Below are 25,316 nucleotides of genomic sequence, written 5' to 3' on the forward strand. Positions count from 1 at the left end.
AAGTGTAGCCAAGCGCTAAATTTGCCAGGCCAACCTACATAACACCTACCATATTTGAACCTCTTCTTTTCACACGGTTGCTCAGTCTCAGGTTCTGCTTTGTCTCCAGACAGATCCATTCTCTTTCAGAACAGCCTTGCTCTTTCTGTCTGTGTCAGAGTAAACACTCCCCTTCACTCTATTCTCAGACAAACACTAGTATTAACTGTTTGCTACTGATGGGTTTAGAAAGCATTTGTCAAATGGAAGATTCTGTTCCTGGAGGACTGTTCTGAAGATCCAGTACTTTATACAAGAAGAGAGGAGTTTTTCACCCCGGATGGGCCTTGAACCCACAATATCTGGTTTAGGAAGCTAATGTTTTCGCCATTAGGCCACTGAAGAGCAGTAGAAAGGTAGATGGAAATTCCCTCTCATAATTGCACATTTCTCACATTCACTCAGAAGCCAAATACCCCATTTAATCGCCTTACAGAAATGTCTGTATCCCCTGGCAGCGAGGCAACTGGGCAGGTCGCTGACAGAGCTGAGCACCACCTTTCTGCCAGCCATCGTTAGAGAAGAACCCCACCCTGGAGTCACCCCTCCCTCCTTCAGCACCTCCACGGCTGTGGCTCTGAGTGGTAGTAGGATGATTAGGGGGTGAATCCGGGACTGGAAGGGGGGTGAGGTCGGCCTGTAAGGAGTAACCAGGTGGGGCTGACCCAGGGGGAGGCTGTGGGCTGCTGGTCAGTTTAGATCAAAGCTGCACAGCGACCTGACACCCAGGGTTATACCTCATCAGGAAAGCGCGGCCATGCGGCCCAAGCCTGAGTCACGTCCGCGGCCTGGCCCGCCCCGGCTGACGGCGCGCAGAGCCACGCGAGTCAATGGCAGGTCGAGTCCGGAGCCTCGGCTCTTTCCCCTGACAGTCACACACACAGCGCTGCCTAGCGCCCCCAGAGCCTCCCTCGTGTTCTCCCGCAGCAGCCGCCTGCCGGGGTGGTGGGAAAAGGGGACCAGGAAGCACTGCAGCCTCAGGCCAGGACAGGAGGCCCTCGCCACGCCCAGGCCTGCCTCTTGTCTTCAGCCCAGGCAGCCAGAGGTGCCGGGGAGCTCCCTGGCAGGCCGCCGCCTCACCCAGGAAATAAGGAAAAGGGGATGAATGAAGAAGTCAGGAAATAACAAGGAAATGAAGCAACAAAGAATCCTGTGGCACCTTATAGACTAACAGACGTTTTGCAGCATGAGCTTTCGTGGGTGAATACCCACTTCTTCGGATGCAAGAATAACTCTGAGCGGTATCCGAAGAAGTGAGTATTCACCCACGAAAGCTCATGCTGCTCCCCTCTGATACAAGGAAATGAAGAGGTTTGTCGAACGGGTTTCTGCCCCATTTACCATCTTCTCAGCTACCGCTCAGAGTTAAAGACCTAGAGTCGACCTATCGGCATAAGTACAGATGGTTGGATGGGAATTAAAAGGAGCTGCTGTCACAAGTGTTAGGTGCCTGCAAGCAGCATGCAGAGCGTTTAAAACCACCGCAGTTAGAGGCTCAGATGAAACGTTTGCCCTAAATCAGAAACGACAATAGGACGACCAGCAGAACGCCACTCTAGGTACATGGCAGAGTAATGGAGGCCGTTAGAGGCAAAAAGTCATTCCTCAAAATTTGGAAATCAGATCCTAGTGAGGATAGTAGGAAGGTGCACAAACTCTGGCCTGTTAAGTGTCAAAGTGTAACAAGTCGGGCCAAGAAAGAATCTGAGAAGCAACATGCTAAAGACACAAAAGCTAAGCATAAATCCGGTCAATGTGAGTCCTGGCCTGTCCCCGCAGAAAGGTGAACCCCCTCTGTGGCTGGAGTGAGCTCCTCTAAGCCGACCTGCGCCAGGTAGTGCTCATTGTAAAAACGTTTCCTCTGACGGTTGGGAAAACGGGACCAGCGGTGCTCAGGCCGGCTGACACAATTAAAATCCCCCCCAACACCAAACATCATGCAGCCCAGAGGAAGGGAGCCTTTGATCTTCCCTCTCATGCCTTAACTGGGGACCATACACACTAATATAGCAGTAACCAGTGCCACAGAGCACAAAGCCACCAGTAATGCCCTCCCTGGTTGGAGCTCCACCACCTTCTGTACTAGCACCGCGAATGTGAAAAACAAGACTCCAGCCCCATCGTTCTTCCCTGGCCAGGAGGCCCTTCCTCCAATCACCCTCTGCCTATTGAGCTACCCTAGAGTTGTTAATGTGCATTTCCTGAACACCCACCATGGCCAAGTCCAGCTGCTCCAAGGCACTGAACATCAAGCGCCTCCTCCTGGGCCCCCAAATCCCTGCCACCTTCCACAGGGCCACTTTTACAGATTCCCCTTCCCTGGTACTGCCCTTGCTCAGCTGCACAGAGGAGCTTCCATCCCCAATCCCTGCCTGTCACTGCCCAGCAGCCCTCTGGCACCATTCCTGAGGGTCACCCTGCCTTGCTGTCTTCCTGCCATGTTGGGAAAGACAGATCCCATCTCTCCTTGTTAAAAGTCAGGTGGGCCAAGTAGGGGCAGAAGCCCATTCTATGTTTTCCTACTGCAGAGCCCAAGATCAGAGACTCACCATCAGTGCCACCCACAGGGGAGGCAAGTGGGGAAGTTTGTTCCAGGCCCCACAGGGGCCCCATGAGAATACAATGTTGCAACTTTTTTTAATGGAAGGGGCCCCCAAAATTGCTTTGCCCCACAGCAGCTCTGCTCACCTTGGGTGCAAGTACCACTGGGCTGCCAGAGAACAAGCTGCCCCCCTGTACAAAGAGAATAAAAGAACCTGTCAAAGCCTGGGATTGAACCAGGAACCTTTAGATCTTCAGTCTAACGCTCTCCCAACTAAGCTACTTTGGCAGCCATGGAGCAGTATTTTGGCCTGTTGCTTCTCTGCCCGGGATGTTTTTGCAGCAGTTGCACACAAACAGGACGTCATTGGGAGCGGCCCATGAAGACAAGACTCGCTTTTGCCTGCCTTGCTCAGCTTGACTTGCTGCCTCACCCCGTTCCTGCCCTAGTGCCCGGGTTGACCTGGTGGTGGAAGGGGACTGGGGGCCAGTGGCACGGGGAGGAGGTTGAGCTGGACCCTGAGCTAGACTAGACCCTGGCAGTGAGAGTCTGGCCACCACTTGCCGCCCCACCCTGTTGTCCTGGCTTCCCCCACTGGGCGTCATTTCGGGAGGGAAGTGGGGCTTCTGCCTCCCCTCCCCGATTTTCACACCGCAGAGGAGTGCGGACAGGAAAACGAACGGCTGCTCCACACCCCCACCGGAGGAACCAGGCGCCCTTAGCTGTGGGGAGTAAGAAGTGGCTGTTGGCTGACAGGGCCTGTCCCCGAGGAGCTGGAACAGCAGCTGGCGCCTCCCCCTCGGCTCCAGGCTGTGGGAATTGCTCATTGCCTGGCTGCATGGGCGGCTGCTGCTCCGTGCTCTGGAGAGCGTCTGTATTGCTCTGTCAACCCCCCGTCTTCACTGAGCCAGTCTGGTAAGGTCCCAAGTGCCCCCTCCGGCCTGGCAGCTGAGAGTCTGTGCAGACATCAGCCCCCCTGCCAGCCCCACAGGCAGCAGCAGTGCCAGCCCCCCAGCACCACAGGGGCACTCAATGCACTTCCTGAGGGGAAATGGCTCCTTGGTGTCCAGCTGCTAGAGTGAGAGCCAGGAGAGAGCAGTGTCTGGCTCACCGTGGGGGAGACAAGAGACCTGGTGAGTGCGGATCTCCCTCAGCCTCCCCCGCAAGGCTGGTCAGTTGTATTGTCACTGTGATAGTCGGTGCTTCCCTTCAGGGCCGGCCCTAGAGGGATCCGGGGTATGGGACAAATCCCCCCTTTCCTCCCCAGGCCCTGCCCCCCACTCCACCCCTTCCCCCAAGCCCCCACCCCGGTCCCATCTCTTCCCACCCTGCACCTTCCTGCCCCATTCCTCTCCCTCTCCCACTCTCCTGCTCCTCCCCAGCGCCTCCTGCACCCCACTGAACCGCTGAGCACTGGCACTTGTGAGGAGCTTGTCAGCCAGGCCTGTAGTGGGTGGGGGGGAGCTGGCTGCCAGTGGGTGCTGAGCACCATTTTTTCCCTCTGTTGGTTCTGCAGCCCGTAGCTCCCATGGAGTCGCTGACTCACATGCTAGAGAGAGGAGCAGAACCAGGGCTATGGCTGATCTATGGGGCACTAGGTGAGTGGCAGAGGCTTCAGGTGCTGAGAGTTTGCCCGACCCTCAGGTACACAGTGTGCGGGAGTGTCCCAGGCATCTCGATGAAAGGAGCAGAACAGAATTTACTTGGGGTGGGGAGAGAATTGAGAGTGTCTCAGGGGGTTGTACAGAGGTATTGCCCGGGTGAGAGACTGGCTAAAACACAGGCCTCGCTGTGAGCAGGATTTGAACCTGCGCAGGGGAACCCTATTGGATTTCAAGTCCAACGCCTTAACCACTCGGCCATCACAGCTGTGAGCACAAAACTGCCCCAATGCCAGAGAAACTGGTAAAGAATCACAATGCCCAGGCGTGAAGTCATCTGAACTACAGGATTCCCACAGCAAACCTGGCTCCCAAAGCACAGGGGGGATTTGGGGTTTGTTCTGTTTGCTTAGCCAGGTGCCACAGGAGTCTTTGCTGCTTTTACAAATCCAGACTAACACGGCCCCTCTGATACTCCTAGTGACACTCTCCAATGGATCCCCATCCTCCACCCACCTTGAGCTAGGTAGGAGCGGATCATCATTATCCCTACTTGAGAGAGGGAGAAGCTAAGGCTGAGAAAGGAGAATTGACTTGTCTTAGGTCACACAGCCAGCCAGTGGCAGAGTTGGGAATAGGACCCAAGAGCCCTGATTTTCAAACTAACCATCAGATCTTGAATTTCAAACACTGAATGACCTGAATAAAGTGCTCTCAGATGAGCTCCAGACCAACAACAGTGCACAGTAATTATTCAGCAAGTATTTGAGGAGAACTGCAATGTTAGAGAGAATCATGAACTGCTCAGAGACCATTAATGCAGCAAAGCAGCAAAATTTGTCAACATATAACAGGTTCTGACTTATTTCCTTGGTCTTAAAAGAGAACAACAAGGACCTGAGTCTCCTCCCTGTCAATAACCCCCTGCTCAGCCAATCAGGGTAGAGACTGAGGACGGGAGGCTGAGGGTTCTCACCAGAGAGCCCAAAGGATGGCCCAGGTCACTGGTGGGGATCACTGCCCGAGCACTATTTCAGCCCCACATTTTTGGGTGGACCTCCCACAGTGGGAGCTGCAGAGCACTCCCCCGCAACACACACACACACACACACACACACACCGCTCCTGGTGTTGGGAGGGGAACAGGTGAAAGGACAAAAGAAGCAAGAGACAAAGAGAAAGGAGGAAGGGATGGATGGAGGAAAAGGTGAAACAGAAAGGACAAACCCTAATGTCCCCACTGATTCTATGGGACAAAATCCCAGGTGCGGAATAAAATTCTGCCTCCTTAAGTTTGTGTTTTCCATGCCTAGAATTCAACTGTCACCAGATGGATCAGACCGAACAGGTTTCAAACCTCAAGGAGGCTCTTACCTTCTAAACAGGGACGGCTGTTTTCTAGTAAAATCATGAAAAGGGAAGGAGAAAACTCAAAAGAGGTTCCTCCTGGTGCTCACGTGCCTGAACCCGAATACTCTCTCAGTCCTCAAAGAGAGACCTGGAGAAGGAGACTTGCTGAAGCAAAGATGCTGGCTGATGTCAGCATCTCTCTGTGGGGTCACCACCTCCCCACCACCTTTGACCAATAGTCTGAGGTCCTGCAAAAGGCCTTTGTGATGTCACTGCCACACCCCTCCCTTGCTGGGCTAATGTCCTGCCCCTGGCCAGGCACTTTGGAGGTTTGAGCTACTCCCTGTGGATCACCCCACTCAAGGAGCGTTCGTTCTAGGCAGCAAGCCGGCTAGACAGGAAAACATCAGATGCTGCTCCCAATGCTACACTCAGCTTTTCAGAAATTAGTCGCCTTTATGGCCAGAAGAGACGATTAGAGCATCTAATCTGACCACTTGAGGATCACTTGAGCTGCAGTCAAGCACTCTACCGCTGAGCTATACCCCCACAATGACCTGAGTAGGGAATCGTGATTTTCAGGACTTTGAAGGACAAACCCTGATTCATCGAGCTCCTTTGCCATTCCCAGACCACAGGTGGTTTTAAAAATGGGGTTTGATTAAACTTCTTAAATGTGGCAAACACCACAGCTTGCACACCCACCGATATAGCTTCTCCCACTGACATAGCTGCCACCTCTTGGGAAGTGGATTAACTACACCCCCAGGAAAACTCTCTCCCCTCAGCATAGAGCAGTGGTTCTCAAGCTGTGGGGCAAGACCCCAAAGTGGGTCATAACCGTGTTTTAATGGGGTTGCCAGGGCTGGCGTTAGACTTGTTGGGGCCTGGGGCTGAAGCCAAATTTCTGAGCCCCACCACCCAGGGCTGAATCCTTCAAGCTCTGGTTTTGACCTCCCCTAACTGGGGCAGGGCTCAGGCTTTGTCTTCCCTGCCTCTGCTCAGTGGGGAGGGGCCTGGTCCCTCTTTCCAGGGCCATGGAGTAAGTTTTTTTTGGGCAGAAGGGGGTTGCAGTGAAAGGAAATTTGAGAAACGCTGGCATAGAGCCTCTGAATATGTCTAGACTTGGCTCCCTGTGGCAGATCAGACACGGAAAGTACAGCCATGGAGACACCACACACCAGCCTTGCCTAACAGGCAAGAATCAAACCTCCACAGAAAGACGCCTGTTGCTTTCTAACCCATCTCCCTAAGCCCTCAGCCACCAACACTTAACAAAGGGGCTTTTCTACACGATGGTTCTGGTCTCACTGAAGGGTCATTTCCAATTGTTTGCTCAGACCAGCATTAGGGAAAATGGTGCCCTGGGCAAAGCTTGTACTTTGGCACTTCCCATTGCCCTGGACGGTCCCCACCCCCTTTACCGCTAGCTCCTGCACTCCCACGCCTTGCACCTCCTTCACCCCTAACTCCTGCCCCTCCTGTGCCCCCTTTGCCCTTAACTCCTGGGCCACCAGCCATTGCCCCTCTCCTGCAGCCCCTTCACATGGCTCCAGTGCTGGGGGCCCGCACTTGTTCTCCCTTTCCCTGGGCTTTGGCATCACTAGCCCCTGCTTAGCGAGTAGGGTTCAGTGGTTCCCAAAATGTGGGGCATGACTCCTAGGGGGACACAGAGGAACATGCATGGGGGCACCTCAGGGCCTGAGCCAGCCCCCATGGAGGGAGCAGCACTCAGTCCCACTCTGCCCCAGCTCTTCCCCAACCCCAACGTCAGCCTGGGGCTCTGGCTCCCAGCTGAGCCTCGACCCCCTTACCCCTGTCTGCACCCCTCTCCCCAGCAAGCAACAGCCCCACTCCCAGCCTCAGTTCTTGACTGCGGCTTCCAAGGGGCCACAGCCATGGCTAAGAGGGCACAGAGTGAAATGTTTGGGGACCACTGGTTTAGGGTGATGTTCTCAATCACTTCTATGAAGTCCAATAAAAGCTATTCCTCACCCACCCACCCCTCCATCAGGACAGTCTAGGTATGTTCTGCTGCCCTTCACTCATGCAGGAAGGATAATAACATTTCATTCCATTGAATCCTAAAGTGATTTGTAACCCACCACCAGCTGAAACTGGTCATTTTGGGAAAGCGGCCCCATCATGCTGCATACCTAGGCAGAGTAGGTGTGTCTGTGCAAACACGCTCTGTTCCTGAAGTCTTTCCCCCAGCTCCTCACTAGATGTGAGGGGGGAGCTCATTCAGCCCCTGCTTCTGCGTAGTATTTAAAAACTCCTTATTGGCCCTAGCTCTGCTGGCCTTAGATTTCTCCTCCTATCCCTTTTTAACAGCTCAGATGAGGTGGCCGAGTGGTTAAGGTGATGGACTGCTAATCCATTGTGCTCTGCATGCATGGGTTCAAATCCCATCCTCATCGGATGCATTTAGTTTTCACCCCTCCTTTGGAGACAACCATCTCCCCCTTTGGTACAATGACAGTTCAAACGATCTTGCTTCTTGCAAACAAAAACCTTCTCAGAAACTCAGAACTCCCTTGCTTTAAATAAAATGTCTAAATCCCAGATTTCTTTTAAAAAGAAATTCTCTAGTGCTGTATTTCTTAGTTTTTATCTCAAGAGGTAACATCCTCATCTTCTCCCCAAAACACCCTGGGACCTGCCCAAATTATTAAAATACCCTCAACTCGAGCAAGGCCACAACAGTGAACCAGAGCTAGTATCTAGGCCAAGCTGTTCTGAAGGAGGCAACTCAAACATTTTCTCCCTGCTTCCCTTGGCCAAGTCTGACTGAGAAAACAAAATTCCCCAAACTGAAAATTTTCTGCTGAAAAACTAATACGAGTCTGTTTGGGGACTTTGGTTTGAAAGTATTATTGTTATTATTCTCTTCTGATTTCTGAGTCAGTTCAGTTCAGTCTTTTTCCTCCAGGTGTGTTTCTGTTGGAAAATCATAGTGCTAATGAAGCCTTTTTGCATTAGGCCTGAGTGAACCAAAGTTATGCTATGCTTGCCCAAACCGTGTTGGAAAGCTTACAGAACTTATTAGACTGAAGGCCGTGTATCTACCTAAGTCAGCTATTTCGCTTATCAGTTTTGTTTGGCTCCCCAAGTGTATGCAGCTGCGTTCACATGTATGCATCCAAAGTATCTAGTACAAAGGGTCAACGGATGTATCTTGTGTCCCCTTCAGAATGACAAATGTATCCTCAACAGATGTATCTTGTAGCCCCCACAAAATGATATATGTATCCTGCATATCCAATTATCCCCTAACAGATGCATGTACAGGTTCTACAGGTCAACCAAATGACGTAGACAAACGTAGGCTAAGTTGTTTGTTTCGGGGTATAAAGGTAAGCCCATCTGGCCATGTAAGGTGTGTCTCTTTCTCTGGCACTAGCCGAGAGGAACACCCGCTCAGCTGACCGATCAATAAAGGGTGTGGTACTCGTCTTCCTGTCTCCGTGCCTCCTTGGTGTAATTAGGTAAGCTCCAGGGGGAAACGAGCCCTTTTGGCTAACAAATGGTGACCACGAAGGGACTTCTCTCCCTGTTGGGGGCGCTGACTGGCGGCCGAGGACGGCTCAGGAGAGTGGCCACCTTGAGCTATTGGTTTGCTCGAGCTCCGGGTCGCCGCAATCGGCCGGGACGGCTACGCCCCCTCCATAGAGAACTCCAACCGACACGGAGGCAAGACAGTACCAGAAGAGGGGAGTCCACCTGCCGGACGTGGCCACTCCGGGCGTGGTAAGTGCGTTACCTCCTGGGTTTGAGGATTAACGCCCCCGAAGTGCGGGTTGGGACCTTGGGCCCCTAACGGTAAAGGAACCCACAAATAGGAAGGTGTGTGGGTAAAAGCTTTCTGGTTAAGGTACCTAGGTTCAGACACGGCTAATGAATAATTCCATTAACTCCACGAGTCCGTGGGCCGTGCTGAACAATTACTGGGACTTAGAGCAGCCCCAGGGCTGGCTTTTCTTTTTGGTAGGGGTACTTTTGTTTCTTGTTCTATTGGTATGCTGGAAGCCAAAACTGTAACCGGGTCTAGGAGCGTGTGAACCCATCTTCTCTCCCCCCCCTTCTTTTCCGTGTGGGTAAGGGACAGTCTAAACATTCCACCTCACCCCCTAAGGGTACCCCAGCATATTATATGTACGTACATTATGGTTCTAAAACCTGCAGGTATTTAGAGAATTGGAATCTTTATACGTGTGAAGATCCATCTAAACAATGCCCATTAAAAGGTACCTTTAATCTAGATGAGATCATATATCTCAGAGGAGCTTTTAATCACCAAAGAAAAGCCTCTGACACGGTGTGAGCAATTTGTCTAGAAACGGGTTAATTTAAAACTCAGCTTCGCCCAGAGATAAAAAGAGAAAGTTGTTTTATGCTCAAGGTCAAAAATCAGTACAGACTATGTTAAGTACAAAAAAAAAAAAAAAAAAAAAACAACTGCTTTCAGCCTCAGCTGGCTGTGGAAAAATAGAGACAGGCAAACTAAAGGCAGTACAAGTTACAGAACTGAGATTACATTTGCAAAGCTTAACTGTTTGGTGAGATCCAACAGTCTGACTTTGTGACGGATGCCGGTGTTGGTGTGGCTTGGTGACACTGGAGAAGCCACAGGTAGCTGACCTGGACTGGAATCTCTGAAAGAGACACCGCAGGAAATTCCAGGGTGTAAAAGAACAGCTCTCCCAAGAGCGAAAGCATGTTGGAAATTCTGAACAAGCTGTATACAGGATAATCTCCCGTCCACCTATTCCCCTTTTCTGAATGTTATATACAGACGTGGCCAGTCTGGATATGTGTAAGTATGGGGCATTCGTATTTTTTATGAGTGATGTGGAAGCGTTCCCAACGCTCTCCATTGTTGTTTTATCATTTTAATGAAGCTTTAAAATTTGGTTATATGGTGTATTTTCTCTATCCTCCTGCAACGTCCTGCAGTGTCAGTTTGATCACCTGACATGAGGCATAAATTGGTAACAGAAATTTGTCACAGTTTGGTGAGCAATAGAGAATGGGGGAACCCTGTAGAATTTACACCATCTATTTGTTTTACCCTTGTTGTTTTATGTTTGTTTTATTTGGTTCTGTTGGTGTTATATGTTGAGGATTGCATAATTAAAGATGTGCCCATTCTCAGCTGCAGTAAGTCTGAGAACTGGAGAAGGGTTTAGCATTCCTCTCTCCACCCTGGTTGACCAGGAAGGGTGGCAGGTGAAAGGATCTACCCCCAGTCGTAGCAGGACTGGGCAATAGAGTAGTTGGAGAAAAGGAAGCCCTGGCTAAGCAAGTACCAGTCCTTCAGGGACTTGTTAAAATGTAACCATTCGTGCTCAGCATATGCCGTAACAGCAGTGTGTTTGCTACAAGAGGCAATTAAATAGTTAACGCCAGTGGGCCATGCGTTTTGCCCAGGTGGCAAGCCTCACGAGGGAGGACTCGGGTCGTCTTGTGAATAAAATGTTTTAGGAAAAAAAAAAAACCAGAAGGGTGGGGGCAGAAGCCCATGAAAGAAACGGTTCAGCGCAAAACAAAAAAAAAACAAAAAAAAAACAAGGATCGGGCCCAGGCGGGCGGGCAACAGACAGAGAGCTTGGAGAACAGGTTGGAAACTTTTGAGGGTCTCGTGGAAGGAAGAAGTAAGTGAGTATAAGCATGGGGATTTCAAATACTCAGAAGGATATTTGGAATGGTGATTTGAATTGGTAAGTGGCTGTTGAAAGACAAAGCAAGTGATATAAGGAAAGAGCAAGTGATTTGAAGGAGAGTGAAGAGTTAACTCTGTAGTTGCTGGAGGGAATAGTAGTTGAACTTTGTAAAAATGCTAAAGAGAAAAGTTCTTGGTGTTTTTTTTTAAATGTTTGTAAATAAATTCAGGCAAAGAAATTATTAGATTGCAATCATTTGGCTATGAACAATTTTGTTGAATTAGCTAAAGAATGTATACAGTGCTGTGTAAATGAAAATTTATTAGGCTCTAAGGCACTATCAGTGGTGATGTTTTCTTTCAGTGTTTAAAAGCAGGAGTTAAAAGTAAAAAGCAAGCCAGAAAGCATCTGTATTAATGCAAATTATCTAACTGATAAGGTAAAAGCCACTGAAACCTGGGCTGCCTATAAAACATATACAAGAAAATATGGGGTAATTCCCCTGTTTTGCCTAAAATCAACAAGGGTATTTGTATATTTTAAGCAATAATTGACTGCCCAGAAGGGGTAGACCTTTGTTTTGTCTTTCAGATAATCAAAGAAAACTAATGCCAGCTAAACAGCATACAACATACCATGATTTACTGGCAGAGTAAAAATTATGTTTTGTGTTCTATGTTCTGTCTTGTGGTGTCTGTCTCAAGTGGCCAGAATGTGTTTAATATTTTCATGGGATGGTCTGGTTTGAAATAAAGCAGAAGGCTTGAATTGAAATGCAGATATTTGTTTTGTTCAACTTAAAATACAAAGTGTTTGAATACATCAGAAAAATGTGATATACTAAAGTCTTATGTATTTTCTTAAGTAAAAGAAAAAACTGCATTGGCCAAATTGCATACTAACAGTCTTTGGAAGCAAGGACATAAAAAGTTAACCCACTCCCCATATTGTACATGGGATCCTTCTGGCTACCTCAGATTTCTAGCCAGAGGGCTGGGGATGGTGGGAAGCTATTGAACTAGAGCTTGTATTAAATGAACTCATCAAAGTGGGTGTGCTTGTCCTGGCTTGTTGTTCCAAAGCTCTCTAATAAGGTTATTTTAGTAGAAGGGTATATGTGGCATACATTAAATAATAAGACTAATGTACTGTATAACAGCAATGTGTATGTGTTCATTGTTAACAAAAGGTGTATAAGTAAAAAGTAAAAGTTTCCTTTGTAGGTTAAAAATGAAGACAAAAACGGGAAAAGGAAAAAGAACGAGTTAAATGAGAAACACTTTAACTAGCAAGCTCAGTCCAAAAAAAAAAAAAAAAAAATACACTGACTTCGTTCAAGGACACTTGGCTAACAACCAGAAAAGGGGGGCTGTACAATCTGCAAAGACACTAATGCAATGTGTTAGGTTTCCTTTTTACACAGGTAAAGACGCACTACCCGAAGACCCTAGCAGCCCTGCCACTCCATGGAACCTGGAGACCGGATCAATGTACAGGTCCACCAACAAAAGACTGCTTTGGCTCCACGCTGGAAAGGCCCTTATTGAGTCCTGCTGATTACCAACACCGCTGTGAAGTGCCAAAGACTGACTGCTTGGACCCATGATTCTCACTGCAAAAAGACCCGTCCACATAAGGAGAACTCTCCTATATGATTAGCCTATTCCTTCTTCTAGCTCCACTGTGCCTTCTGGACAGCAGGGAAAAAGGACAAGGTGACGTGCTAGCTAACCTCTCCCTTGTCCGCTGACAGACCTACTGTGCCTTTGAACTTTTCTAGAAGAATCAAAAACCATTACAGGGTGATGTGCTGATAATCTCTCCCCTGTAGAATGCTAAACTACAATTGTTTTGGGAAAGAAGAAAAAAAAAACACTCACTCCACTGACATTGCCAAAGTCCAGGAATTCCTGACTAAAAAGGACATTGAGAACTGACCCTGGTAAAGAAACAAAAATTCTACACTGGCAGGAAGAAACTTGTGGGATCCTGTTTGGAAATGTGGTATTAATTGAATTTTGGGGTTTATTCTACAGGCTGCGCCCTGTGTTTTGGATAAATCCTTTAGTATGTATTGCCCTCCCTAATTGGATTTTAAATGACATTGCCTTTATCCAGTTTTCAGATCACTTTTACATACCCAGATTGCTCACAAGGGGCTGCCATTAGATTAGCACAACAAAGAGTCTGGGTTATTTCCTCTGGAAAAAGAAGAAATTGGGCAGATCCCTGTGGGCTGGGGCTAACATTGTAACAGCCATTTGGAATATTCTTAAAGGCCAAGAACATAATAAGAAATTGGGCCGACTAGAAAGGGCCACTAGCCTTATTTTTTTAAGCTCAGCTATCTTAAGTACAGGCTGGAGCTGGTGAGTTACATGTCATTTCCACCCTTAGTTCTATGACCCAGAAGTTACTGACAGAAATGGTGTTAAATATCACTAAGACTGGGAAGGCATTGCAGTGGGATCTAGTATGTTTAGAAATCCAGGATTTCCTGAATGACCAGCTGATGGCCATTTGGAGTAATCTTGAGTACCAGACTTGGCCCACTGCCCTTACAGACACATCTGAAGTACCATCTGATCTGTGGTCATGGAAACATATTTGGACACTTTCTGGATGAAAGTGTGTACATTTACAGTGCTCCTTCCAAGCATATGGACCGGTTAGGGTGGATGTGGGCTCCCACATACCGAATCCTGCCGGGTCCATGGGGAGGATGCATATGGGACTAAATTATTCACCGAGGCATCTGGGAAATTAAACCATTGAGTATGCCTACCTGAGTTATAGTCAGTGCCCCGATCCCTTAGTTGTTAAATGAACAAGGTTCCACTCTTTTGTCCATGCATTCATTCCTGGGTTGGGGGTGACTAAGCTTAAAAAGAGCAGTTGTAAATATTTCTGCAGAGCTTCATTGCTTTTTGGCCTCAAAGTGTGAGAAAACTCAGCCAAAAGGTTTGGTGAGTATTCTCAAAGGGGGGAGTTGTTGGAAAATCATAGTGCTAATGAAGCCTTTTTGCATTAGGCCTGAGTGAACCAAAGTTATGCTATGCTTGCCCAAACCGTGTTGGAAAGCTTACAGAACTTATTAGACTGAAGGCCGTGTATCTACCTAAGTCAGCTATTTCGCTTATCAGTTTTGTTTGGCTCCCCAAGTGTATGCAGCTGCGTTCACATGTATGCATCCAAAGTATCTAGTACAAAGGGTCAACGGATGTATCTTGTGTCCCCTTCAGAATGACAAATGTATCCTCAACAGATGTATCTTGTAGCCCCGCAAAATGATATATGTATCCTGCATATCCAATTATCCCCTAACAGATGCATGTACAGGTTCTACAGGTCAACCAAATGACGTAGACAAACGTAGGCTAAGTTGTTTGTTTCGGGGTATAAAGGTAAGCCCATCTGGCCATGTAAGGTGTGTCTCTTTCTCTGGCACTAGCCGAGAGGAACACCCGCTCAGCTGACCGATCAATAAAGGGTGTGGTACTCGTCTTCCTGTCTCCGTGCCTCCTTGGTGTAATTAGGTAAGCTCCAGGGGGAAACGAGCCCTTTTGGCTAACATTTCCAGCTGCTGAGTTGTGGGGGAGAGAGGCCAGGTCATGATGTCTCTTCCCCTCTTTCATAGTTTCCTCTGACTTGCTAGGAAGCTCCTTTGCTACGATGTGAGTCAATCAGTGTCCATTGTCGCTGTGCTATCTCGGAGAAGCCTGCATTGTACACGGTTCCTGGGATGGTCCTTGGGAGTGTGGATCCCTTCAATGGGCCAGCAGAGAGTCTGGCTCCTCCCTTGTCGCACCTGAAAGTCTGGTGGGGGGCATTTCCCAACCTCATAACATATCTCAGTAACGCACACAGAGCAAAACTTCATAACTTCCCAAGCAATGCGAGCACACACAATCCAACACGATATTAATGTTCAACAGATCAAGACTTTTGAAATGACACCTCACCAGGCAGACTTTGTACGAACCATCTCATCATTATATGAGAGTGGTGAATATGGGGCTTGCAGGGTGCTGCTCTGAGCACAGCGTGCCACACCTGGGCTTACATTGCAATGGAGACGTACCCTTAGAGTCCATCTCTCCTGGGATAAAGATGGCCCACACCTGACTCTCTGCCAATCCCCACTGGGCCCTGAGAAGTGTTGTTCGTGTTTGGATTCTATAAAGCAGAGGAGCAGATGAAGTTTTGCTCCCAAGGTGTGTGTGTGATTCTTTGGACAGGTCTACACTACAAAATTAGGTTGGTGTAATTACATGACTTAGGCTGGCAATGCAGTTCTATCAAGCTAATCCCGGTGTAGATAGCGGCTCAGCTGTCAGAACTTTCTGGAGCTATGAAAGGGGAGGTACCCAGCCTCTGTAGCAGGAATGCAGGGCAGGTGAGTTCACGGCAGGCATGGAGGGATACTGGTGGAGGCCAGTTATGGTGATATAATGACCAGCAGCATTTACACTGACATTTGTCACTTTAAGTTTGCTGCAAAAAGCACTAGGCCTCTCGTCGAGGTGGTTTTATTTTGTCACCAAAACAGGGCAATTTTGTCGCCAGACGTGGTATTGCAGTGTGTGCACCAGCCACAAGCTGCTGACCGAGGGAGCGTTGTGTGTTTTTCACGCATCTGAGCAATATAATGATGCTGAAGTAACCTTGTAGTGCAGACCTGGCCAAAGATTCTCATTCATTCATTCATTCACACTCTCTCTCTCTCTCTCTCTCTCACACACACACACACACACACACACACACACACACACCTTGCAAGGAAAACGTCACCTGCTCCTCTGCTTTGCAGAATCCAAACACAAGCAAAGCTTGTCAGGCCCCAGTGGGGATGGCAGGGAGTCAGGTGTGGGCAGACACTGTGCTGTTGCCACAGGCAGGCACCATGGCTTAGCTGGCTAAAGCACCTGTCTTGTAAACAGGAAATCCTGGGTTCAATTCCCAGTGGTGCCTTGTTGACTAACTCTTGGGCAACCTCGTATTGACTACTGTGGGAAGACAAAACACAGAGCTCTTTGGTCCAGCCCAGTATAGTTGTTTAAATTATACTCACAGGCACTGATAACAGACTTACTGAAAATTTGGGAGTTAAGAGCTGATAGGTCAGTGTTCCAGCCTGTCACAGATGATCCTGCTTCCTCTGGGACAGGGGCAGGTCTGGGCTCTCAGGCTGAATGGCTCATTGTGGCTGGCAGAACCTGTGGGCAGCTTGTTTAGTTTGTACCGAGGGTTGAGTCCTGCTTTGTGCACCGTGTGTGAGGATGAAAATCCTAAACTGCCCTTTGAAATAACGAATGCAGCAGGACGTGTTATTGTCTCTGCCCCAAAGCAGACAGACCAATGGAGAAATGCCATTGAGTCCAGGCTAATACTCCACTGCCATTTTACCTTGTTTGCTTGCTAAACTCCCTCCCAACCTTGAGGGCTCCCAGAGCCCGGTATTGAGCCTGAGACGAGAGGTCTACGCTGCAAATTTACCACCCCATGGCCCTAGCCTGGGAGCCTGCACTGGCACGGGACAGCGCTGGGTGTTTCATTGCAGTGTGGACATAGCCCAGCATTATGTCTATACTGCCATTAACACACCCAAGTCACTATTCTCAAACCCTGGGTCAGTTGATTCAGCGTAGACACTTGGGCTTCAGCCCAGCCTCCAAGACCCCATGAGGGGTGAGGGTCTCCGAGCCTGGGCTCCAGTCTGAGCCCAGATGTCTACGCTGTAGTTTTTAGCTCCACAACCTGAGCCCCAGGAGCCCAAATCAGATCATCCAGGCCAGCCGGGCCAGCGGGATTTTATCACAGTCTAGATGCCCTCTCAGGGTATGTCTACACTGCAATGTAAGCCCAAGGTTAGTAGAAGTCATGTCAGCAGCCCCAACACATAAACATAAACCACAAGGGAAAGACCCACCCCCCAGATAAGCTGGGCAGTGTCCTTCTCCCTACGGTTCGTAAGTCCAGCAACCAAAAGTCCTTTAACATGAGCCATCCCCGCTCTGCACCCCACTCACAGCTGTTGTCCTTAGTCAGAGCAAGCCCAGAGGTGCCTCTGTACAGTTCACCTGCCATCCTGGGTGGAAAAGGGGGGAATATAAGAAGGCTCCATACTCACTATGTTGTCTAGGGACTCACTCATCCCTCTACAGCCACCCTGTCCTAAAGTTGGTCTGACACCTAAATTTTAGCATTGGGACCCAGACCCCAGCCCACTCAGCTTTGGAACCCCTGTCCCCTGCCTAGCAAGTGCTATTGAATTGAGGGTGAGTCCCTCAATCGGGGTCTGCCAAGCACAGTTGTGCTGCCCTCGATTCACACAACAAGGATAACAACCCTTTATTTCTCCTGCCCCCAATAACATGGAGACTGGGAGTCCAGCACCAACCACAAGTGATCATTTCGGCAAGCAACCCAACCTATTTCCAACACACTGTAAAATCCACATGCAGACTCATACACAAAACCTTGCAATAAAATCTTCCTGAGCGGGTCTGAAGCACCTGCTGCTGGAGGGAAGGAGGGAGCCGTGGATTGGGATTGAGGAGCAGCATGAGGAGAAGGGGCCTGTGGGTTGGGACAGAGGAGAAGGGTGAAGAGGAGCAGGCTCGGGTTGGGAGTGAGGAGCAGTGAGCATAGGAGGGACTGAGGGTTGGGTCTGAGGGGCACTGGGAAAAGAGGCGACATGGGTTTAGGCTGAAGAGCATCTTCATTTGGGGATCCAGCAGGACAGAGGAAGGCAGCAGGTGATTCTAATTCCTTACGGATATTCTGTGTGTGTGTGTGTGTGTGTGTGTGTGTGTGTGTGTGTGTGTGTGTGTGTGTGTGTGTGTGTGTGTGTGTGTGTGTGTGTGTGTGCGTGCGCGCGCGCGCAGGGGAGGAACATGCTCTATGCCCAGATGCCTTTATTCCTCCAGGCTGCAAGGACAGAGGGGCTGTCAGGAAGTTGCCCCTTCAAACCACACACAAAAAGGCCCTTCTGAGGAAAGGGAAAATCCTGAAGAGAAAAAGTAACATCAAAGAGGACTCCAGCAAGACAGTGTAAGATCTTGGGGAGTAGTTTATCACCTGACCAGGGACTTGAACCCTGGACCCTCAGATTAAAAGTTTGATGCTCTGCCCACTGAGCTAGCCAGGCTCATAAAGAAAAACAGCAAGTTGGTGCAGAGGAGAAACTAGTCAAGAAAACAAGAGCGGGAAACAATATGGGAAACCTGCTGCTCTCTCTGGCCTGGTCAACACTACGAGTTTATATCGAATTTAGCAGCGTTAAATCGCATTAACCCTGCACCCATCCACACAACGAAGCCCTTTATATCGATATAAAGGTCTCTTAATACCGGTATCTGTACTCCTCCGACGAGGAGTAGCGCTGAAATCGGCATTGCCATGTCGGATTAGGGTTAATGTGGCCACAATTCAACGGTATTGGCCTCCGGGTGCTATCCCACAGTGCACCATTGTGACCGCTCTGGACAGCAATCTGAACTCGGATGCACTGGCCAGGTAAACAGAAAAAGCCCCATGAACTTTTGAATTTCATTTCCTGTTTGCCCAGCGTGGAGCGCCGATCAACACAGGTGACCATGCAGTCCCAGAATCCAAAAAGAGCTCCAGCATTGACTGTAGGGGAGATACTGAAGCTGATCTTTGTATGGGGAGATGAATCTGTTCTATCAGAACTCCGTTCCAAAAGACGAAATGCCAAAACATTTGAAAAAAATCTCCCAGGCTATGATGGAGAGAGGCCACATCAGGGACTCAACACAGTGCTGAAACTTAAGGAGCTGAGACAAGCGTACCAGAAAGCCAAAGAATGAAATGGACGCTCATGGAGGGAGGGGCGGCTGATGACTGTAGCTATCCCACAGTTCCCGCACTCTCCAAAAACCATTTGAATTCTTGGCTGAGTTCCCAAAGCCTGAAGGGTCAAAAACATTGTCACGGGTGGTTCAGGGTATATGTCATTGCCCCCCCTCCCCCGTGAAAGCAAAGGGAAAAAATAATTTCTCGCTTTTTTTCAATGTCACCGTATGTCTACCGGATTCTGCTGGCACATGTTGTGCTGCAGCACTACACAGCAGCATCCCCTTCCCTTCCCTTCCCTTCCCTTCCAGATGGCAGACGGTACAGTAGGACTGGTATCAGTCATCGTCATCCCGTGAGTGCTCCTGGCTGACCTCGGTGAGGTCGCCCAGGGGCACCTGGGCAAAAATGTGAATGACTCCCAGGTCATTCTCTTCTTTAAGCTTTGTCTAATGGAGATTCAGTCCTGCCTGGAATATCATAGCAGCTGGAGGCTGCCCCCCCTCCTCCTTTGAGCTCTACTTGCAGAGGCAATAAAGTCAGTGTTGTTTCAAATTCCTGCATTCTTTATTACTTCATCACACAAATGGGGGGATAACTGCAACAGTAGCCCAGGAGGGGTGGGGGAGGAGGGAAGCAATGGGTGTGGTTGTTGCAGGGGCACCCCCTAGAATGGCATGCAGCTCATCATTTCTGCGGGATGTCTGGGGCTCTGACCCGGAGTGGCTGTTTGCCTCTCTGGTTCTTTAGTAGGCTTGTCTGATAGTCTAGACAGGACTGACTCTCCCTTTAGACAAAACGTAAAGAAGGGAATGACCGGGGGAGTCATTCCCATTTTTGTCCATGCGTCCCCGGCCGACCTCACCGAGGCCGGCCAGGAGCACCCATGACAGCAGCAGACAGTACATTATGACTGGTCACTGTCATTGTCAACTTGCAAAGCAGCAGATGGGATGGGATGGCTAGTAACTATCTTTGCTAACTTGCAAAAGGCAAGGGGATGCTGCCGTGTAGCGCTGCAGTACCGCGTCTGTCAGCACCATCCAGTAGACATACGGGCTCCATGGTTGCCGTGCTATGGCGTCTGCCCGGGCAATCCAGGGAAAAGGGCACGAAATGATTGTCTGCCGTTTCTTTCACGGAGGGAGGATTGAGTGACAACATTTACCCAGAATCACCCATGACACTGTTTTTGCCCCATCAGGCATTGGGATCTCAACGCGGAATTCCAATGGGCGGGGGAGACTGCGGGAACTATGGGATAGCTATGGGATAGCTACCCACAATGCAACACTCTGGAAATTGACACTAGCCTCGTACATGGACGCACACCACTTAATTAATGTGCTTAGTGTGGCCGCGTGCACTCGACTTTATACAATCTGTTTCCAAAAAACAATTTCTGTAAAATTGGAATAATCCCATAGTGTAGACATACCCTGTGATTAACAACTTTGCTGGCTAATTGAAAGGCTTTGCTGGCTAATTGAAAGGCTGATGGTTCAAACCCAAGTGAAGATGGAGGTGTTTTTTTAGTGATGAGAATCCAGTACATTTTAACAGGCAGAAAAGTGCCTCAATGCTGCTCTAGCCTCATTGGGCAAGCATAAGTGGCACTTTTGCCAGATGCATTGGTGGTATAGTGGTGAGCATAGCTGCCTTCCAAGCAGTTGATCTGGGTTCGATTCCCAGCCAATGCAAGGAAGTGACATTTTCTCTACTGGGAATTGGTTTTATTTCAGTCACGTTGTATCAGTTTATCAATGAAATGAGAGAATCAATGTCCTGCAGGTCATTCAACACACAGTGGAGGAAGAAAGGGGTGGGACTGTACAATGAGCTGTTGGAGTTATCTGGTATTACAATGTTTGGTTTATTTAAAAAAAAATATCTTTACTTCCCTCTCCCTTTTAGACTCAAAGCCTTTAAGGTCAGAAGGGAACAATGTGATCATCTAGTCCGACCTGCTGCACCTTGCAGGCCAAAAGACCCCACCCACCCACTCCTGTAATAGACCCGGGAGGGGAGGCAGCTCTGTTCATTGCCCCTACCCCAGGCAGCACATGGAGGCCCTCTGCTCCCCTCCCCCCATCAGTGTGCAGAGATGTGCCAGCAGCACTGAGGTGGCTCCCTGCCCACTCTGCCTCCGTCCCTCCGTGCCACTCCCAGAAGTGGTTGGCACGTCCCAGCATCCCCGGGGGTGGGGGGGAGTGTCTCCATTCACTGCCTCTGCCCCGAGTACCAACTCCGCAGCGCCCATTGGCCAGGAACTGCAGCCAATGGGAGCTCTGGTTGCGGCGCCTGCAGGCAGCGGCACACGGAGACCCCCTGGCATGGCCCACCTAGGACCTGCTGCCGGAGGGTTGTGTGTACCAGTCACTTTGGGAGCTGCAGTGCCCAGGGTTAGCGCCACCCCTCCTGCACTCCAACCCCCTCCCCCAGCGCAGAGCCAGCACCCCGCACCCAAATTTCCTCCCAGAGCTTTGCTTGTCATCCTTTCACCCAGAACCATCGTCCTTCTCCTGGGCTGCAAGTAGCCACCCCTGGGAAGCCAAGAGGCAGGCACAGGATTCTGCCTCCCAGCAGCCAACCGCACCTCCCCAGGCTTTGCAGAACGACTGGTGGTGCTCTACTAACCCCACTTAGCCGCACTGAGGCGCTTAGCTTCTGCCCTGCCTTCCTCAGCTCGACTTTCCTCTTTTGCCCCATTGCTGCCTCACTTCCTCCTTTGGCAAGTCACACAGAGGAGGCAGCAGGAAGAGCCGGCCGCCATAGGCCAACCTCCCAGGGCAGAGGAGACCAAGCCACAAGGCTTCAAAATGTGCCTGGCCAAGATCCTCTAGCTTTCCCCTGCTGATGCCAAGGCTTTTTCCCAGCTCATTTCACCACCCACGATCTTGCAGGGGTTGAGTTTATCACAGGTGTTACCCAAAATTGGGCCAGCTAGTAAGCTAATGACCCACCAGAGTTTGGCAGAAAGCAGCACGTTTATTATACTGACAGCTAAGCTCAAAAGAAGAAGTGGGGGGCGGCAGGGGTGACACACTCACACTTGCATACTCACGCTCCCAGGACAGGCACAGCACTGGAGATGTCAGGATTCTGCAAGGTAAGTGTCCCACAGCGCAGCTATGGACGGTACGATGAAGGTAAGCTCTGTCCTCTCCTTATGCAGCCCAGGTGGTGGGGAAGGTGACCTGGAGGCAGGGAGCCCCGATGTCGCTCCTTGCTCCCCCCTCACAGCCCCCTAGGGGGGCACAGCCCAACATTGGGGGGAGCAGTAGCTACATATGCGAGTTGCACTTTAATGATACAGAGATTGCCCTAAAGCACTTTATATTTCACAGTGTAAATATTTGTAATAAAACTATATATAGTGAGCACTGCACACGTCGTATTCTGTGTTGTAACTGAAATCAATATATTGAAAATGTAGAAAAACAAAATATAATCCCGTAATTTTAAATTGGTATTCTATTGTTTAACGGTGCGATTAAAACAGATTAATCATGATTTTTTTTAAGTTAATAGCGTAAGTTAACGGCAATTAATTGCCAGCCCTAGATTTGAATGTTTCTGTCACATGCAGGACAAGCTGGAATATCCGTGTGCAGAGAAAGAGCCTGGGGGGAATTGTGCTGTGAAATTATTTCCTGTTCTGACATGTCCCCAGTTGCCTTTTTTGCCCTAACAGGCTGCAGTGCAACATCCATGTTTTGCTCCAGCTCATTCCGTCCTCCCAGGGGCCGGGGAAGGGAAATGGCTGCGGTGGAGCCAGTTGAGGGAGGGATGATCAGGGAGTTGCTGGCGGGTTCCCTTGGCGGGGAGAAAGGGCAGTAAATACATAGGGGGTGGGAACTTCCAGGAAGGTTGGTCTGGGTGGGAGAGGGCAGGAAATTCCCAGGGTGGGGGACAGGGAGTGACTAACCTGCTGGGATTTGTTTACTGTGAGGCTCCAGCATTTCTCAAGTGTGGCCACCAGGGGCTTTTATTGTGGCCACAGGCTCCTGGGCTGTAATTGAGGGGGAGTCAGGGGCAGCAAAGCAGCGGCTCTTTCCCCCGGGCTGCCTGCAGGGGCTGGTCCCTACCCCCTTCCGGAGTCATAAACACTGCAGGAGCAGGCAACCAGTGGGAGTTCCCCACCTCCCCACGTGCGGTGGGGCTCAGGCTTCAGGCTTCTGCTCTGGGATGGTGGGCGACAGGCCCAGTCAAGATACATGGAACATAGGCTGGGTGGGGAGAAGTCTGTGTAACCCATCCAGTTATTGATATACATGTGACCTCGAATATTGCCAATCTGTGTGTGTCCCCACACACACACAGAACCCCCCCCCGCCCCCAACCAACCCACACCCAAACAGACCCTCAGTCTGGAAAGCATTCATCCCTCATATTGTTGAAAAGACTCACAGCAAACAGAAGAACCTCAGCTTTTAAAACAATCCTCCAGCAAGCAGGGCCGGCTCCAGACCCCAGCGCGCCAAGCAGGCGCGTGGGGCGGCGTTGTTGGGGCAGGGCGGTATTTGGCTCCGGCGGACCTTCCGCAGTCATGCCTGCGGGAGGTCCACCGGAGCCCGGGACGAGCAGACCTGCCGCAGGCAAGACTGCGGCGGGTGCCCTCTTCCCGCGGCTCCACTTGAGCTCCCACAGGCATGCCTGCGGATGCTCCACCAGAGCCGGGACCAGCGCACCCGCCGCAGACACTTCTGCCCCGGCCACGGGACGGGGAAGGGCGGCGCGGCGCACCGCCCTGCTTGGGGCGGTGTAATTTCTAGAGCCGCCCCTGCCAGCAAGACAAAGAAACTCACATCTGTAGACTCAGAAAACACTCCCAAGAAATTTTAACAATATGTTGTTATGAAGAAACCAAAGTGCTAAAGAGGCCTGATTTTTCAACTACTTTAAATTTTTTTTCTCAAATCAGCATCTTTAGAGTGAAACTTTTTCTGCTTTTCTAACCAGACAATTCTCCCCAAAAGAAGAGAGACTGGTCCTGGAGACACTGCAATACCAGGTCAATGCATGGGGTGGACAGAGCAAGCTCCTATTCCATCCCCTTGTTTCAAAAATAAATTTAACATACAGTCCTCCAACAAAGGACCTATCAGATATTAAACTGATAAGAACAGATATAACTTAGATAATATTTTTTACCTCAAGGTTCCCCAGACACAGATAAGGTTTTCATCTCGAGGCCAAAAGACCAAAACATCAAGACATTTGATCACAGCCTTGAAGAGACCAAGAGACTACTCACCCCCTCTGAGCTCAAAAAGCCAAGAAGCAAATTTAAAGTTTATTAGAGCATATTTAAAAATAAACGATACAAAATGTTTGAAGAGTCAGTTATTGTGTCATTGGGGGTAGGATACAGGCTGTAGGGGGATATTAGCGTTTGGGTATTGGACGGCACATACATATACACAGTCTGTCATGTCCCCAATGCGGGGTATATGGTGGGTGAGTTCAAGGTACAGCCAACAAGCAGTGAGGGTACATCACTCATACAAACAGGTTATGGATAGTCATGAGCACAAATAAATGAACCAAATGGGTAATGATGATAGGATGATCCTCACAGGGCAGAGTTCAGTGTGGTTGGTTTAAGGCTCAAAAAATAAAGTCTAACAGGGGAAGTTTACAGGTCATTTCAGCCTTATGGGTGCGTGAAATCATGCCGGCTTACTCTTTGCATTGATGGTGGGCCGTGACGTACTCTGTGTAAATATCTCTGAACCAGATCTTAGCTCCTACATTTGATCTTAGCTCCAAGGAGCCGAGAAACAAGGCTAAGAGTCTCAAATGCTAGGCAGCCGCTCTTCCCCCACTGCTTTCTACTTCAGCACGAGGAGCTCCCAGACACACACCAAACACCATTCACAAAACTTTGATAACTAGGTAACTCAAGTGATGATCACTTCCTGAAATGACTCCACTGGAAGAATTCAAAGCAAGAGCCCTTAACACACAATTCTGTTCAAAGACAGAGAAGTCTTTCACCCTCCTTCCTCTTGCTGGTTTCCCTGTACACTCCTAATTTGCATAAACCCACCCACTGACCTGTGACTAACAATCTCTCACTTTTACTCTTACAGCAAAACAGGCCAAAGAAAGCCTATGCAAGCGCTATCCCGCAGCCCCAATGCTCTTTTCTGCTCCTTCTCAAACGTACAGTTATCAGGCACACATAAGATAGTTTTGCTCCATACCAGTCCAGTTCCTTGCTGTTTCTTGTCTAACCACTGCACACACATGGTATAACCCTACCCTGAGCTGATTCCCGACTTTTGTGCTCAATACAGG

At 49.5% G+C, this 25,316-nt stretch overlaps 5 non-coding genes and 1 pseudogene across 5 annotated transcripts; 3 read left to right on the forward strand and 3 right to left on the reverse strand.

Moving 5' to 3' along the window:
- Positions 1-2,796: 2,796 nt before the first annotated feature.
- TRNAF-GAA lies at positions 2,797-2,869 on the reverse strand. Its single transcript has one exon. It is a non-coding gene; the product is annotated as a tRNA-Phe (tRNA).
- Positions 2,870-4,368: 1,499 nt separating this feature from the next.
- Positions 4,369-4,450, reverse strand: TRNAS-UGA. The gene has a single exon. It is a non-coding gene; the product is annotated as a tRNA-Ser (tRNA).
- A 3,420-nt stretch (positions 4,451-7,870) lies between these two features.
- Positions 7,871-7,952, forward strand: TRNAS-GCU. The gene has a single exon. It is a non-coding gene; the product is annotated as a tRNA-Ser (tRNA).
- An 8,140-nt stretch (positions 7,953-16,092) lies between these two features.
- TRNAT-UGU lies at positions 16,093-16,166 on the forward strand. The gene has a single exon. It is a non-coding gene; the product is annotated as a tRNA-Thr (tRNA).
- Positions 16,167-20,641: 4,475 nt separating this feature from the next.
- Positions 20,642-20,713, forward strand: TRNAG-UCC. Its single transcript has one exon. It is a non-coding gene; the product is annotated as a tRNA-Gly (tRNA).
- A 3,277-nt stretch (positions 20,714-23,990) lies between these two features.
- On the reverse strand, positions 23,991-24,197 carry LOC120385230 (annotated as a pseudogene).
- Between the last annotated feature and the right edge of the window lie 1,119 nt (positions 24,198-25,316).

This window comes from Mauremys reevesii, linkage group 17, assembly GCF_016161935.1.
Source record: "Mauremys reevesii isolate NIE-2019 linkage group 17, ASM1616193v1, whole genome shotgun sequence".
Taxonomy (NCBI): domain Eukaryota; kingdom Metazoa; phylum Chordata; order Testudines; family Geoemydidae; genus Mauremys; species Mauremys reevesii.